The 16,327-nt window shown below is 44.3% G+C and overlaps 1 pseudogene; it reads left to right on the forward strand.

Moving 5' to 3' along the window:
- Nucleotides 1-16,327, forward strand: part of LOC132435752 (uncharacterized) — a 92,948-nt pseudogene that overhangs the window by 42,020 nt on the left and 34,601 nt on the right.

Consider the following 16,327-nt stretch of genomic DNA (forward strand, 5'->3'; position numbering starts at 1 on the left):
CATTTCCAGTAAGATCAGGAACAAGACAAGGTTGCCCACTCTCACCACTATTATTCAACATAGTTTTGGAAGTTTTAGCCACAGCAATCAGAGAAGAAAAAGAAATAAAAGAATCCAAATCAGAAAAGAAGAAGTAAAGCTGTCACTGTTTGCAGATGACATGATACTATACATCAAGAATCCTAAAGATGCTACCAGAAAACTACTAGAGCTAATCAATAAATTTGGTAAAGTAGCAGGATACAAAATTAATGCACAGAAATCTCTGGCATTCCTATACACTAAGGATGAAAAATCTGAAAGTGAAATTAAGAAAACCCTCCCATTTACCATTGCAACAAAAAGAATAAAATATCTAGGAATAAACCTACCTAAGGAGACAAAAGACCTGTATGCAGAAAATTATAAGACACTGGTGAAAGAAATTAAAGATGATACAAATAGATGGAGAGATATACCATGTTCTTGGATTGGAAGAATCCACATTGTGAAAATGACTCTACTATCCAAAGCAATCTACAGATTTAATGCAATCCCTATCAAACTACCACTGGCATTTTTCACAGAACTAGAACAAAAAATTTCGCAATTTGTATGGAAACACAAAAGACCCCGAACAGCTAAAGCAATCTTGAGAAAGCAAAACGGAGCTGGAGGAATCAGGCTCCCTGACTTTAGACTATACTACAAAGCTACAGTAATCAAGACAGTATGGTACTGGCACAGAAACAGAAATATAGATCAATGGAACAGGATAGAAAGCCCAGAGATAAACCCACGCACATATGGTCACCTTGTCTTTGATAAAGGAGGCAAGACTATACAGTGGAGAAAAGACAGCCTCTTCAATAAGTGGTGCTGGGAAAACTGGACAGGTACATGTAAAAGTATGAAATTAGAACCCTCCCTAACACCATACACAAAAATAAACTCAAAATGGATTAAAGACCTAAATGTAAGACCGGACACTATCAAACTCTTAGAGGAAAACATAGGCAGAACACTCCATCACATAAATCACAGCAAGATCGTTTTTGGCCTACCTCCTGGAGAAATGGAAATAAAAATAAACAAATGGGACCTAATGAAGCTTAAAAGCTTTTGTACAGCAAAGGAAACCATAAACAAGACCAAAAGACAACCGTCAGAATGGGAGAAAATATTTGCAAATGAAGCAACTGACTAAGGATTAATCTCCAAACTTTACAAGCAGCTCATACAGCTCAATGTCAAAAAAACATACAACCCAATTCAAAAATGAGCAGAAGACCTAAATAGACATTTCTCCAAAGAAGATATACCGATTGCCAACAAACACATGAAAGAATGCTCAACATCATTAATCATTATAGAAATGTAAATCAAAACTACAATGAGATATCATCTCACACCAGTCAGAATGGCCATTATCAAAAAATCTAGAAACCATAAATGCTGGAGAGGGTGTGGAGAAAAGGGAGCACTCTTGCACTGTTGGTGGGAATGTGAATTGGTACAGCCACTATGGAGAACAGTTTGGAGGTTCCTTAAAAAACTAAAAATAGAACTACCATACGACCCAGCAATCCCACTACTGGGCATATACACTGAGAAAACCAGAATTCAAAAAGAGTCATGTACCAAAATGTCCATTGCAGCTCTATTTACAATAGCCAGGACATGGAAGCAACCCAAGTGTCCATTGAGAGATGAATGGATAAAGAAGATATGGCACATATATACAATGGAATATTACTCAGCCATAAAAAGAAACGAAATTGAGTTATTTGTAGTGAGGTGGATGGAACTAGAGTCTGTCATACAGAGTGAAGTAAGTCAGAAAGAGTAAAAGAAGTACCATATGCTAACACATATATATGGAAACTAAGAAAAAAAAAAAGGTCATGAAGAATGGACTTGAGGATATGGGGAGGGGGAAGGGCAAGCTGTGACAAAGTGAGAGAGTGGCATGGACATATATATACACTACAAAAGTAAAATAGATAGCTAGTGGGAAGCAGCCATATGGCACAGGGAGATCAGCTCGGTGCTTTGTGACCACCTAGAGGGGTAGGATAGGGAGGGTGGGAGGGAGGGAGACACAAGAGGGAAGAGATATGGGGACATATGTATATGTAGAACTGATTCACTTTGTTATAAAGCAAAAACTAACACGCCATTGTAAAGCAATTATACTCCAATTAAGATGTTAAAAAAAAAAAAAGAAAGCACTGAAGAAGAACAGAATGCTTAGAATTTGATAGGACCCTTGGGTATAATCCCAAAGTATGTATGGATACACTCTGGCGTTTTGAACACAAGTCCTAGGACACACTTTTGGTAGGGGCTCGTATACCATTCTAGACACTCGGCTCTGGCCCCATGATGTGCTCCATCCATAGCAGCCCCTGCTCTTTCACACTATTTCTAATTCCTCAAAAGTTTTCTGTGAGTTCTCCTTCTCACTAGACCTTCAAGTGTCCCTGGAATCCTAACTAATATTCCAGCACCAGGTTCTCTTTGGTTTCATGTATGTTGTTTATTCACCCACTCACTCCTTTATTCAACAAAATGAAATGGAGGCTCCAGGCCCCCCAGAAGGTGAGAGCAAGTGCTGGGATTTTAAAAAAGTGGACTAAAAAAGCATTTGTCAAAATTCTGTTTGAGGAGTGTTTGGTCACCTAGAATCACTCCAGTGCCTAGATTCACACTGTGACAGGAGAAGGGAAGTTTAGTCTCTGGATAAATTGAACCACATTGTCCCAAACTCTGCATCACTGGCCACAACAGAGGGTGAGTGTGTGATGCCTTAATGAAAAGAATGCTTAAATGCTTAGCCTATGCTATTAGCTTCATTGCTTCCATGTGGATGAGACTTGAATTGGATATCTCCATCTCTAATCCAGTATTGACCACCTGCAGAACATCTCTGCTTGGAAATTCCAGCAGTATTACAGTCACAACCATGTAAACCCATGCAAGTTCTCTCAGCATCACTTTGGTCCTCACACATCCAGGCATCAAGTGCCTCAGGGTCTTTGCACTGGCTTTTCTCTCTCTATCCACATATTGCCATGGCTTCTTCCACTTCGAGTCCTTGTCCAGACTTCACCTTTACGACGAGTCCTCCTCTGATCATCTTATTTAAAATTGCAACCTTGAACAACACACTGCATGTAGTCCTCCCTCAATACATGTTTTTAGAATGGAGTGTTTGAGCAGAGGCTGGAAACCCATTTATTTTTTGTATGTGTGGTAAAATATACATAAGATAAAATTTGCCATTATAACCATTTCTTAAGTGCACAGTTCAGGGACATTAAGTACATTCACATTGTTGTGCAACCATCACCACTATCCATTTCCAGAACTTTCCCCATGATCCCAAACTGAAACTCTGAACTCATTAAACAATAACTCGCCAACTTCTTCCTCCCCACCTCCCAGCCTGTGGAAACCACATTCTACTTTCTGTCTCTGTGAATTTGACTCCTCTATGTATCTCATGTAAGTGGAATCATACAATTTTTTTTTGTGCGGCCTATTCACTTAGCGTAATGTTTACAAGTTTCAACCACATTGTAGCATGTGCCAGAATTTCCTTCTTTTTACAGCTGAATAATCTTCTATTGTATGTATAGATCACATTTTGTTTATCCATTCATTTGTTGATGGTGAAAGCCATTATTTTTGCAGAGATGATACCCAAAGGACCAGAACGTGGGATGGCAGGTGGGCTCGGTCACCCCTTGTGTTCCTCCTGACGGATGAGATCCACTGAATACTTGTGGTGCTTACCTCACCAAAGGAAAGGGACTTCTGAACCATGAAAGAAAGCCCCAAAACGTTGGGTATGGAATTATTTTCCTTTCTCCAGTACAACAATGGAAGCTGGAAATAGAATTTAATGAGAGCTGTGAGGATGAGTTATCTACCTTATGGTTATGAAAAATTGGATTCTCTCTCCAAACATTAATTATATAAATTATTTATTGAATAGGTGACTTTAGGCTAAATACTAAAACCGAAAACCAAAACTTGAAAAAACAAACAAACAAATAACTACAGTCAGGAGCAATGGAGAAATCACCTTGCTAGTGTGCCCGAGGGAATTTCCACCCAGTGCCTGAGCTGCTGTGGGCTGGCAGGACCCAGAGGCATGCTGGCTGGTGGGGTGCTCTCTGGTCCCCTGAGAGGGCACTCACTTTCACTCAGCCGTGGCATCTCTTCCTTCACCTTCTCTCATTCTGTCTTGTTTCCTCTTGTTTATTCTGTTTTTCATCTAATAATGTACCCAAGGATGATTATCATTTGAAAGGGACATGTATCTGTTTTTATTCTGTTTTGACCTCATACCCTCATGTATAGTCTGTTCCTTCTTTGATGTGTTTGGTGCAGTTCTGTGCACTAAGGGTGCTGCTTAAGACGATGAAGTTAGTCTTAGGCACACTCCCACCTACTCTCCTTGGGCCTCCTTCTCTCTCTCCACCAGCCACCCAGGGCCTGATAGAGCACACAATGCAAGCCACGCTACCTGCCTCCCAGGTGAGGCCTTTCCCCACTGCTCTCCTCTCTAAAGGCAGGACAACCTAGTGAGCATCTGTCTGATTCCCTGCTTTAGATTGGTGTGTTGTGAGGAAAAACATCATTTGACTGTGAATAGCAAGATGTGGAAGAAAAGCAGAAGACTGATGAATTCCAGGGGAGGTGTTTGGAACTTGAGGTGCTTTGAGGATCCATTTCTCTGGGAACTTGAGGAGATCCTGTGACCAATCCCACAACCATCAGAGGTGGGATTTGGAGGGGAGGAGGAGTCCCCAGTTAGAACTCCAAATGTGCTCTCCCATAGAAAATGTTGGGGTCTAGGGTGCTATTAGGACACTATTGCACTCTAGCTACATGGGGCTTCGGCAGGCTTCTGTGGGCTGTCTGGGGCCCTAACCACCACGCACAACATGGTTTCTATGGGAAAATGCATTTTGAGCATCAGAAAACTGACATCCACTCAAGCTTTTGGAACAGAGCACGCTCTTAAGTTAGAGACTGCTTGAATACCACATTCACAGCTACATTATTTGGATAAGCCTATTTTTAAGATACATGCCTATTTCCAAGACACTCAGCTTACATAACAATGGGAATCGGAAGAAAGAATTGGTAGAAGTCGTGTTCTTGATGGAGAAGGGGGAAGATGTGAATATTCACTGTATAAAATACATTTAATTCTATAGGGAAGGAAAGTAGAAGACACAGAGGATATCTAAAATATTCTGTAGGTTTGTATGTTTTGACCCACATAGTCTTTCTTTTAAGCAACACCACACCCATGCGGTTCTTAATTTTAAGACCAGCATTTGAATTCTATATCAACAAAGAAGATTGAATTAAATTTAGAGGTTAGGGTATGAACAAGGTCTGTATGCTACAGGATTTGCCCCAGTCATGAAGCACCCCTAGTTTCCTGTCCCCCTTCGGTGTGTGGGGTTCCATGATGATGCATGATGAACACCCAGAGCCAGACCTAGATTCCCTTGCCCCAGATGGGCCTTACTTGCAGGACCCAGCAATTACTTTGTGCAGGATCCTGTCTGGGTGCCAGTTTTCCAGAACAATCAGTTACTCAAGGTCAACACCAGTATCCATTGGTCATCAACTCAGTGTTAAGGACCTTGGTTATTCTGAGTCTAAAAATGAACTAACCTAGATTCACTTCACTTTACTTTACTTCAAATAATTCAACTCAGTAATTCATGGAGTTAGATTAATTCATTTCAATTTAACTACTTTAAATCAACAAACCAAATCAGCTCAGATGAGACCTGAATTCAATATTCTAAGAATTGGTTAAACCACTCTAGTTGGCTAGTGGTATGTTCTTAACTATGGAAAGTGACAAAGTTGGTTCAGTTGGCCTTTGGGTTGTCAGAGAGATGTGGGATGAATTGTCTCCTCCTCTCCAACTGTGTGTATTATATTCATAGACTGTCCTTGTATCCTAGACAAAAATAACTAACGTAAATGCTGTTGTTTTTCAATTGTGAATTTAAGAAACAGAATTTTAGTTCTGATTCATGCCTCATGTTTGGAAGAGTAGTTGGTGTCTCATGACAATGAGAAAGATATGGAGGAAAAGTGGGCAGGACCAATACCTGAATTCTTGGGGAAAGCTGGCTCTTCTCCATGGCATGATCCCCATGGCATCCACACCCCTTACCTGTGCCTTAGTGAGGAGGTGGCCTCCACATCCAGGAAGGGAAGACTCATGCAGCCGTATAGCTTCTCCATGCTTGGCCTCTTCCTTGGTACAGGTCTGTTTCCCACAAGAAGAGCTACCCAAGCCTAGAAGAATAGGTCTATGTGCTGATAGGGGCAGTGAGGAAAGGAGGGAGGTAGTTATGGATGCTTTCTTGCATCCTCATCATCATGAGGATGAAGAACTCCAGCAGAATGGCAAGAATACTAGGCTCTGGGTTAGGAGGCCTCAGTTCTGATTCCTGCTCTGTTACAAACCAGCTGTGTGATCTTGTGCAGATCACTTTCCTTGCATGAGCAAGCTGATTGCTAATGTGTACTTTAACTCTACAATCCAAGCCAATGTGGTACATATGGGAGGAGTGATAAGCTGCCTATGTCTCTGGGCACAGCTTCCGCCAGCTCTTGCAGTGGATAGCTGGAATGAGGGCAGTTTTCAGTTAACAGTTCTTCACTTTTTGCATTAATCCTGACCCAGTAGTGTAGCTTTTAGTCACCTGGCCCCATGAGCCAATAGAATCTGACAGTTTGGTTTTCAGTAGCTCTAGATGTCACTGTTAACATTTTTCCTTCAATACCAGCAGCGCTCTCTCTGCCATCAGCACCATGATGATACCATAAATATATGCCTGGCTTTGTATGAATCACTTTCCATTCACTATCTCATTTAACCTTTACAGTAGTTCCATAGGGAGGTATTCTCCTCATTTTTCAAATGAACAGGCTGGATTTCAGCCCACATCTACCTGATTTTGAAACTCAGTCCCGTAAGCCCTAATTATATAACCCTCAAGAAGGATTTTCTGCTGCCATTTTCTACCCTGCCATCCAGTTCTTTGGGAAGGGACAGAACGCTGTCTTGAAACCCAGGCCTCTTGGGTTTGGCCTTGACTCTCTAGCACGTTTTTGCCTAGACTCTTTGTGCCTGAACTCAGTTCCTTGCCTCCCAAGCTAGTGGACAGTTTCTGGCTCTAAATGAACCAAACACCTCAGGCCAGGATGTTGCCCCCACCCAAATTTGATAACACTGGCATCCAGCCCATGCTGCTGGACCTCCCCATCCTCTGAACTGGGGATCTCAGGGCCTGCTGGAGCCAAGGTTGACTACATCACAACTCTTTGGGGCTCTTGGTCACTGATTTGAAGTCAGCCCTATAGCTCTCACAATTTCCTTCTCCCTCCCCTGGGCATCCTCCCCTTCACCACATGCCCTGCTGCTGAGTGCTCAGCAGGAGTCCCACCTGAGTTCACTTGACTTATGACATCTGGGGCCCGTGGGAAAGAACATCGTGAGACATGGTGATCCAGCCCCAGACTGGAAGGTGACCCCAGGGGTCAAGCCAGCAGGGGGTGGTGAGGGGGTTGCCCGACAGAGCTCCATAAATATAACTTTTGTTTTACTCCTGTGTTCCCTTCTGCTCTCACTTGTTTTGTTTTTGTTTTTGTTTTTGCCTGTGGGGAGCTCTTGAGCTCAGAGCCACGGGGGAGAGAGGACTTTTCACTGAGGTGACCCAGTCTTGTCCTGCTGCTGCTCCTTGTAGGATTTGGTTGTTTTCCATCTTAATTATATTCCTCACATCAGTGGCTGGCAGGCACACAACCTTTAAAGGAATTTATCTTAAAAACCCACTCTCTGCTGAGAGGAATGGGGAGCTGTGAGATTTCTAAGGATGTTTGCATGTGTGTGCATGCGTGTGTGTGTGTGCGTGCGTGTGTGTGTGTGTGTGTGTGTGTGTATAGGTGGTGAGGGTGCGGTGATGGTGGGGTGGTGGTAGTTGTTTTCTTACTTACCATTACCTTGGAAGGTCAGAGCTTGCTAACATGCGCTGGGGATACTCACACGCCCCTTAACCTTGAGTCTCACCAAACACACAGACTTCTGCTTGTGATACCACTATCGAATCAACTGGTGATAGTGATGATATTGTGAAGGGGAGCCAGGGCTTGTTAATGGGTTAAACGGGTTACAGCACCATGAGCTTAGGTTATATTCACCTAACTTAATGACTCAGTGTAACATATTTTGGGGGAGCTAATACTCTGAATATCCCTGACTGAATGCAAATGTCATCCTGCAGAAATATCTGTTTGTAATCATCAACTGTTCACATTTTAGTATAAATTAACCTGTAGATGACTCAGTTACCAAATGCAAGGTCTTTCCATATCTACAGTAACTAATAGATAATCCATTCATTTACCCTTTGATTTACTCATTTGAGAATTCTTTTTCTTAAGCTCCAACTGTGTACTCTGTCTTATCCAAGGAGACCAAGAGAAGGAGAAAACCTTGTCCGTTGAGGGAAGTTTCTGGGGACCTAGAGTTCCCCACAGGAAACAATAGAGCATGATAAAGGTAAATTATAGTTGGAGCTAGACCAGGCATTATAGACAGTTGCACATGGTAGACTGAAGCAGGTTTAGATGGAGCTGAGGTTAGCTCTGAGGAGGAGCTGAGATCTACACTAAATTTTTACTCTTGGAATTGCCCAGACAAGGTTGATGTGATTGAAGTCAGAATGAATAGTACAGAGTAAATAATGCAGAAGGAGAAAATAGGTGGATGGCAGAAACTGGAGAAAACAGAAGGCTGGCATCAAATGTAAGGTATTCTGTGATGGTGATGCAAAGAGAAATCCCTTACTCTTTCCCTGACTAGCAGCCTGAGTCTACTCTTTCATTAGCAATGTCCATGTCGGATGTGCATTTTCTAGCTCCCACCCAATTCTGCCATCAACTTTGTGGGGAGGCATGATTCTCTGCTTACACATAGTAGGTGCTTAATAAATGTATTGAATCATTAAACAAATGATTAATAAATAGATAGTCTTGAGCTTATCTGCTAAGCCAAACTACTTCAGAGGTTATGGTGTGATTCGTCTGGACTAAACTTGGTTTATCCCAAACCTGAATCTGGTCAGGAAAGAATATTCTAACAATAAATGCTACTTTTCAAACACTGGTCAATGTTCCTAGTCTCTCTCTCTGTCTCTCATCAGTGTTCACATAGCCTCACTCAAATTCAGCCAGACACAGCAATTATTTATTTTGCCAATTATGCAGTTAGATGCTGTGGAACAATCAAGCAAAGAAAAATTGTCACCCTTGCCTTCCAAGAACTTAAAATTAGTTGTTAGTTTTCTATGATGAGCAGTGAGAATTTCCTCAGGGAGAAAAATTTTAAATCTAATCATATAATAACACGTTACTGAAAATGCATAAGACTAATTTCTTTACTAAATATCAATGCTGTGACCGCCTCATTAGGTTATACCTTTCACAGGGTAAACCTTCTGGGAAAGAGGATTGGATATTCCTGACCCACGTGTAATAATCTTTCTGGCTGTGCATCCCTCCACCCAGCCAAAGGTCAGGCCAAGGATGCTTCCCCCCCATCCCGACCCCACACTTCAACCCAGACACCAGATCTCCTAGAGGAACGTGGTGACTCAGTGTCCCCTTGGAATTCCCTGAGCTCAAACTTGTCACCGTATCCTAAAACTCCAAGATGTGACTGAATGTGCAGTCCTACAGCTTCTACAAAAGGGCCCCATCAGTGGGTCCTCAGCCTCCAGAGGACAGTTTCCTATCCTGGAGATCCCTGTGTTTGGGCCACACCCTAGGGCAGAAGCCTTGCTCCTCAGTTGAGTTCCCAGCCACGTATGAGGAATCTGGGACTGAGACCAATGCTAAGATACTTTCATAATCCATTCTTCCCTTTCTCTTTCTCCCCAGCCAGAACAACGGAATATTTAGACTTCTGCCAAACTCCCAAGAAGCTGACCTTCGAGCCTGCACTATCATTGCTCTGGTGTTTTCCCGCAGGAAGGTGCTGGACTGACCGTCATGACAGTGCCCGGAGATGGTGGACAACCGCTTCCCACACACCATGATGATGACAAGTGTGCCAACCCTCCAGTCTGCTCTAGCTGGGTGATTGTAAGGATAATAAAGCAGACAGTCTTGAACTTTGTGATGACTTTATACTCCAGTAAATGTCCAGTAGGACAGCATTGGAGGTAGCAAGACTCATATTGGAGAAGTAATGAACAAAATCAGATACTGCCCAAGAGGTGAGGGCAGGGTCCCACTAGTGTTGGGACAGAAGATGCCCAGGTGGAGTGGGACAACATCCAGGACTGGACCTGCATGGAGTCCAAACCAGGAGAGACAGGGGAAAGAGGGCAGCTGGACATAATTCTTATGGGTGGAATCTCCCCAGGTGAGCTCTTCCCAGTAATTCTATGGGCCTGATAAAATGCACCAACATTTTATCAAGTCCTGTTGTGGGGTGAGGTAGCTCTCTTCTGAGCTAGACCTTAGCTTTCCCTCTCCCGAGGGAGGCATGTAGGGTTTAGGACCAGAGCTGTGTCTGCACCATCTCCCACTGCTTCCTGTACTGGATTAGGGCCCAGCCCACACTCTGTGCATTCACCACCCACACCTCCTTCTCCCAGCAAACCCTCTCACCCCGCCCCGCCATTTGCCACTTGGGCGGGATTCCCCTCCCCCCGATCCTCTTGTACCCCTCCACAACCCAGGACAGCATCACCGGGGCTTAGATTAATTGATGATTATTTCGTACATGACCCTGGCTTCCTCATTATGCTAATATTTGCCTCCTTTTGTAATTTTTCGGCTGGAGATCTCAGCGCTGGCCCACAGTAGGTCCTCTGTCATGTTTGTTGAGTGAAGATTTGATGTTTCTGCTTTTCCACACCACTTGCACACCTTCCCTCGGCTCACTAATTTCTCATGACAGTTGGGAATGGGGTGGGGCTAAATTAATTGACCTTTTCTGTCATCCATTAGAACTCTGCTTGAGTGTTGACCTTCCAAGCTGCTTTTTGGTCGGCTTGAACTGACTCCAGGGCATCAGAAATGACGATAGTGCCTTCACCCTCCTGGGTATAAAACTGGTTTTGTCTATGTATCATGTTTGTAATTTCTGTTAGGTCACTCTGTTAGTAACATATTTGAAGATAGCCAGCCATGGGCTGGGAAAACTGGGATGAGGAAGAACTAGTGTGAATAAGATCCAAGGCTGCCAATGGAGGGACTGACCTGCCCCACAGAAAGTCAGGGAAGGAGGTTCAGGCCTGTGAGTAAAGCGCAGTGCCTGCTGGTACAGCAATCACAGGCCACATTTCAGTAATAGGGGCTGGATCAGCAGTGTGGTACCGAGACAGGGAACACTTATGAGAGACAACAATGTTTGGCGTGGATGACTAGGAAAGCTGAGACCTGGAGGATGAAATGGAGTCTGTCAGGTTCAGAAGGTAGAAGAGAGAAACCCAGTGGAGAGAACAGCATATACAAAGGTCCTGAGTCAGAAAAGCCTTGGCTTGTTGAAGCAAGTAAAATGGGGTCAGGATGGTGGGAAAATGGGCAAGGGGGAGAGAACGGGTTACTGAAGCTGGCATAGCGAATGGAGCCATATCAGGTAGCTAGCTTTTGCAAACAAACAACCCTAACATTTAGTGGCATAAAACAATGATTTATTATTTCATATGATTCTGTGAAGTTCTTCTGGTCTGGGCATGTAGCTGGGGCAGGGTATTCTAGAATGGCTTCCCTTACATGTCCAGGGCCTCAGCTGGGATAGCACGGATGGTGGGGGCAGCTGGGCCTCCCTCTCCAAGAGGTCTCTCATCCTTCTATAGGAACCCAGGCTTATTCATATGATGTTTGCTGGATTCCTAGCAAGAGAGAGCAAGCTCCACTGAGCAAGTGTTTCCAAGCCTCTGCTTGGGTCACAGTTGCTAATATCCCATTGGCCAAAGCAAACCACACAGCCAAATCCTGTGGCAAAGGCAGAAAAATCCATCTTTTGATGGCAGGAACTGAACAATATGGAAGTGTTCACTACAATCTCAGGAATGAAAACAGAAGCTAGGTTTGTTCATTGGGTACCAGGTCCGAGTTGGGGTTCGTTCAATTATTTCTTCCTTCCTTTCTTCCTTTTCTTAAATAAAAAGTGTGTGACAGGTGCCGTCTCAGATCCGCTGCTGAGTAAGCATGGACTGTGCAGTCAGGTAGCTCGTATTATGATGTGGGAGGTACATAAACAGCCATGTGCAGTGCAGACATGCACCTTGCACAGGTGGCCACATCAGATAATGGAGCATCTCCTTTGTGGAGGTGTGCCCGGGTGTAATGATGGGAGACAGACGAGAAAGCCCGACCCCACAAGGGGGTTTGGGAAGGAGGCTTTCCTCAGGCAGGTTGAGCTGAGTGCTGAGGAATAAGAAAGTGAGGACAGGCATTCAGGGAGCAGGAGGGCAGCAAGGCAGACATCTGAGGCCAGCGATGACTGGATGCTGAGCCTGGACATATGGACCTGTAGCTTCAACCCCTCCTGCTTCAGGCCATGCTCAGTCCTGAGCACCATCTGAATGCATGGTGGTGGTGGTGAAATTAAGGGAGCCCAGCAGCGCAGACAAGTTGGGGCAGGGCTGGGTCGAACAGTGACTGTGGACGGTCCTGGTGTCTATGTCTGCACCCTGTGCCCAGGGCTCTCTGCAGCTTGTGCTAGGCAGCTCCCAACAGATTGCAGACCCCTGAGCCACAGAGTCAGTGCTGACAGACGGCTCTAGCAGAGCTCCAGGACCTCTTTGCTAGAAATAGGTTCCCAATTCCCTCATACAGATTGTGTCCTGAAGGGACGACGGGGTGTGAGTGTATCATTCTCTGCCCTCTCCATGTGTAGGAAGGGAGGGAGGTTGGGGGGGGAGGTGCTGCTGAGGAAGAGAAAGCATCTCAGGAAATGTGTATATTTATCCTGGCCTCGCCTTAAGAAAACGCAGCCACCGATCCATCAGAAATTAATTTGAGTTTGGATAACGTTAGTGTTTAAGGCGATGCTCTTCTCTTGTATTGATTCTCTGTGGGTTGAAATGGAAACAATTTTAGAAACGTAGTCTTAGGTTTCCTTAATCTGTGTGGCTCAGGGAGAAAAAGGCTGTTGTCACTCATGCTAATAACCACAAGAAACACTGTTCTAAAGTGCTTAGCTGGAAAATGAATTCCAGAAGCCAGTCCTAGCCATGCCCCCAGGGAAGTTGTTTCCTAAAAATTCAGCCCCCCGTTTGTTTTTTTCCTTCAAGGGAGTTGCCTCAGGTGTAGGACCACTTGGGAAATAAAAATTTACCTGCAGAATTGAGGATTCCCAGGAAGGGATGAGTTGTCATGGGGTGGGGCCGTCATTGTCATTGGCTGGGTGAGGGTGGGTTGCTTGTGCAGTTGACTTTGGAAGCCTAATGGAGGCCTCTGCCTCTCACCATCCAAAGTATATATCTATTTAGCACAGGGAACTCTGCTCAATATTAAGTAATAACCTAAATGGGAAAAGAATTTGAAAAAGAATAATTACATGTATATGTATAACTGAATCATCCCCTCACCCCCTGCTTGCTGTACACCTGAAACTAACACAACATTGTTAATCAACTATCTTCCAATATAAAATAAAAAGTTAAAAAAAAACCTCAAAAACAAAACAAAACAAAGTATGTTTCTTCTTGGAGTTTCATTATGAGACGCCTGTCTTTTAGATTAAGGCACTGAAGGTACTTGCTCAGATGTGTATGATGCTTGACGGTCTTAGAAAGAAATGTGTGCTAAGTTAGCATTAGTCACCTCTCAGGGTGCTGAGGTGAGGGAGAAGGTGGGTGGAGAGCAGAGAAGGGAGAAAAGTTTGTCACATGGGGCACTTCCCTGAGAAGAGAGCAGGGTGGAGCCAGCAAGGGACAGCAAGAGGCATGGTATGTCTGGGTCCAGGGTTTAAATGCACTGAGTATGGCTACACCCAAAAGGGAGCTCTGGTCCTGCTAAAGGAAGTCATCATCTGTTTGTAGTTTGGGCTGAGCTTCCTAAAGACCCAACGTTTGAAGCCTTGTGCTCCAATCCTTTGATTGTATGGAAGGTAGGGAGGTCAACATCTCTCTCCCCTCAGAACTTACCTTTTTGCCTCTGACAACTGTAGAGCCCTTGTGGGTATTTGCATAAATATGATCTCTGTTTGCATAGAGTTTTGGCACAGTTTTCAGTGCCCCCTGGAGGAGCAATCTGTCCTGTGGCCTTTTCCCCGTTTGTCACCTGATGTTTGTCACTTCGCACCTCTCATCCTTCTCACCTCCCACTTGTCCTGACCCAGATCTGTGGGGCCAGAGCATGGGAGGAAGTTGGAGGGTGATGAAGGAAGGATGACCTGTCTTCTAAGAAGGATCGAAGTCCTGTCTTGCTCAGGGAGTGGCCTTCCTTTTCCTCTTCCCAGGCAGCCGTGCACCTCTAGAGTAACACCTGGCTTCACCATAAGTAATTTGTTTCTAACAACTATGATCCACGTCTCCATCAGCAGCCTGCATCGGGGCACGGCCTGTGTGAATAGCAGACTCAGAGCTCAGGATGCGGCTGGGATAGCCTCCCTGAACACCCACCAGCTGGCCAGAGCTCTGGGGAGTGGGAATCTCCTGTTGCATCGTTCAGACTCCTTAAGGTGGAAGATGCTCAGTTCACAACAAGAGTTTGGGTTTACATCGTGTGGGGTTCCCACAGGCACAGGCTGAACCTCCTAGGACAGAAATTCAGGAGAGCGGGGCCATTCTGAGGCTGTGATACTCAGGGTCTGGGAGGACTTTCAGATTCCAAGCAGGCTGCTCTATTGCCCAGGTTATCTTGGTGCCCCCTTAGAAGCAGGAGCTCATAATCTCCTGTTCTTTCCATTAATGACCAACCACCTCCTCCACTATTCTGTCTCATTTTGGAATTTTTGTTTACTTGTAGCTTCTGCTTATTTGAGCAAACTCAAGACTTAAGGACTTTGCAGACTGGCTGCTTTTGGTGTGATTTCTGTGGTCCCATTATCAACAGGCCCACTTTCTTTCTCCCCATAAAAATTTTTTAGCAGAGAAAATATGATATATTCAGCTGATTACCAGTGAGCTTATTTGCTCACAATTTAGGTGCCCACCACTTCAAAGGCTGGTGGTCAACACAGAGATTGTCTTTCCTGAGTTAGGTGCTCACCCCAGATCTGATCCAATCCAACCAGCTATGGCAGAGGGTTGTGTGGGAAGGGTGTTGTGCAACCATATGGACCCATGTGGGAAGAGCCCTTGGAAGGGGTGTATACTGTAGTCTTCTGTTAGCTTGTCCTTTTGGCCTAGTGGCTTAGGGCTTCTGATGTCTAGTGCAATGCCCAGCACATCCTCAATACTCAAAAACTACTTGTGGAATAAATAAATGTGCACTGCTTAGGTTATCATGAAAATATTTCTTTTTCACTGATATAGATTATAAGCAAACTTGACATAGGAACCCTATTTTAAAAAGCTGTAATACGTAAGGACCAGGTATACAGCTGGAGATTATTAAATGCTTACACTCCTTGGTAAACAAACTGAGAAATATAGCAGAGGTATTAGAGCATATGTCCTGCTAGCCCTCCTGATGGGGACTTTGGAGGACTTTAGTTCAGTTTGTCCAATAGGAAATAATTAGACCTTCCAATGAGGAGACTGAGCAGGTGGGATAGAGACTGAGGAAATAAAACAAGGTCTTATTCTAAGGGCCTCATGGGCAGAGCATGGACTCATTTGACTACATGGAGAAAAATGACCCTCTTAAACCTCATTAAGTCAAACTCCACTAATTTAGAGTAAGCAATCACTCAGACGCACTGAACTGAATTTTGCTTTTGCACTTTGAAAAATGTATCTGTAAAGTCAGTGAGCAGTGTCAGAAGAGAAGAAGGAGGTGGGGATGGGGGCAGGATCCAGCTGACTGCTGACTGCCAAGAATAGGCCCAGTGTCAATGCTCAGAAGCCCTCTTGGACTTCTTATTCCATAGATGCTCAGGCCCTTCTGTGCCTGCTACCCTCCATCATGGCCCTTAGCACAATGTAACAGACTGGGAACCCCTCAAGGACAATCCCCCAGTCCCTTTTCTCTGTATCCCCAGGTCAGAGCCTGCCTAAATAAATGTTTTATTTCAGTGAATAAATAAAGCAAAGCTTCCACAGAACAGTCTTTACATAAAAATGAATACTGTGTTTATTTTAAATAGGCTTTATCTTAGGAGTAAGGTTTTATAGTT

The sequence above is a fragment of the Delphinus delphis genome, chromosome 13 (genome assembly GCF_949987515.2).
Source record: "Delphinus delphis chromosome 13, mDelDel1.2, whole genome shotgun sequence".
Taxonomy (NCBI): domain Eukaryota; kingdom Metazoa; phylum Chordata; class Mammalia; order Artiodactyla; family Delphinidae; genus Delphinus; species Delphinus delphis.